At 49.7% G+C, this 1,875-nt stretch overlaps 1 long non-coding RNA gene across 1 annotated transcript; it reads left to right on the top strand.

Annotated features, from left to right (window-relative positions):
• The first annotated feature begins 268 nt into the window (after positions 1-268).
• On the top strand, positions 269-1,473 carry LOC119271533. Its single transcript, XR_005134582.1, has 3 exons — positions 269-517; positions 593-835; positions 1,413-1,473. It is a non-coding gene; the product is annotated as an uncharacterized LOC119271533 (long non-coding RNA).
• The last annotated feature ends 402 nt before the right edge of the window (positions 1,474-1,875 follow it).

The raw sequence follows: 1,875 nt of genomic DNA on the forward strand, positions 1-1,875 counted from the left end.
ATATTTTCAGTTTGGCATTTTATTTTAGCTACTTTATATAACTTCTGTAGCTAGTGAAAAAAACAGGGCGCGCACTGTGCAGTCGGGCTGTACAGCGGCCCAGCCGACAACAGCGGCCCAGCCGACACCCCGCCCGCGCGCGCAGCACACGCAGCAGCTAGGCAGGCCGGCCCATTTCCGCACAGCGAGCAGCCCACACCCCGCAGGCCTCTCCTTCTATTTTTTTTTCTCCCCATCGCTTGCACGGACGCTGGGTCCCGCCGGGTCGTCTTCTTCCTGGACACGGACTCCTGCACGGGCACGAGTTCTTCACTGTCCCGACCCAAATCTTCGATGGATTTGATCCGTTCTTGACCTCTCTCCCACGCCCTACCCTCTATATATTCTGCCCTACTCGTCCTAGTCGGGTTTTCGCCAAAATCTCCGTCTCCTGTGCCCTACAGAGCCGCCCCGATCTCGTCGCCGGAGTCCGCCGCCCGAAGCTCCTGTCGCCGGTCTCTTTCGCCGCCGTCAGAGGGTCTCTACACATCTCCTCCACTCTGTCCTCTTCCCCTTGTTCTCCTCCACGTCCCTTACCTTCTAAAGCACGCAGGGGAGCACAAGGACGACCGCAACGACCGTGGTCCGGAGCTCAACTACCCTGCCGCCGCTCCAGCCGCTCGCCATCGCTATCCGAGGATCTCCCAGCCACCGTCGACGTCGCCAAGATCACCCCCGAGGAAGTCCGCACCCGTAGGCCATCCCCTCTTCACCTCCGTGGCCGTCACCTGCATCACCACCGAACAGCCCGCGTGTCGTTCTTCCCCAAGTCCGGCGGTCTTCTCCTGTTTCTCCGGTGAGCAACCCTCACCCGTCCGATCTACTTTAAACGGTCAGGATTAGATCAGTTTCTTTCTATTTAAAGCCAAACTGGTATGCACTAATTACCCGCTGTCCGTTAGTTAGCCACCACAGCGAATTCCGTCCACCGAATCCCGTGCTGCCACGTGGCCCTGCTACAGGACCCGCACACGAGCTGCTACAGACCAGGAGTTTCCGGTCGTTTTTTTTTTATTTACACCTAACACTTCAAATGGGTATATCCTTTATTCCATAACTCCAATTTAGGTGATTCTTTTTTCCTATGCATTCACAAAAACCAACACTTTATCACAGTACCAAAGTTTCACGTGTTTGCACTATTTAAATTTGAATTTGCTCAAAATTGAATGCAAACTTCCGGAGGCCATATCTTTCAAACCGTTGATCCAAATTAGTTGATTCTTTTTGCATTGTGTTCCTACTAGCATGTAGATAAGATATACTTATTGATATGTTCTGTTATTTAAATTTTATTTGGATTCATTGCTGTTGACTTTATTTTGGTGTTATGTGAGTACGGTTTATTTATCGGTGCCTTCGTTATGGTATAGATTGTCCGGAGTGTGAAGCGGATCAGAATTAAGCATTAGAGTACTTCAACATCGTTCAAGGCAAGTTTGCACTTTAATTTTGCTCATCCTATATTCTACTATGCAAGTGTGGTTTTATGTTATGCTATATGTTTGGCTTGATATGTGTATTCTGTGTTACCATGTTTTGTTGTTGATTGTGGTATGTGATGGTGTGATCAACTTGCTATGGTAGACGCGGGCATGTGTTGAGTGATCCATGAAAGTGGTGATTGTTTATAGCCATAGGCTCGGGATCATTAACCAGGTGAATGCGTCACTGGCAGAGCGCTCTATTGTCCCTAGAGAATGCGCCATTGACAGAGCTCACTTGAGGCGAGGTATAGTTTTCAGAATGTAAATCAGGTGAATGTGTCCTTGGTAGAGCGCTCTATTGCTCCTAGAGAATGCGCCACTGACAGAGCGCACTTGAGAGATACTTCTG

Source organism: Triticum dicoccoides, chromosome 3A, assembly GCF_002162155.2.
Source record: "Triticum dicoccoides isolate Atlit2015 ecotype Zavitan chromosome 3A, WEW_v2.0, whole genome shotgun sequence".
Lineage (NCBI taxonomy): Eukaryota > Viridiplantae > Streptophyta > Magnoliopsida > Poales > Poaceae > Triticum > Triticum dicoccoides.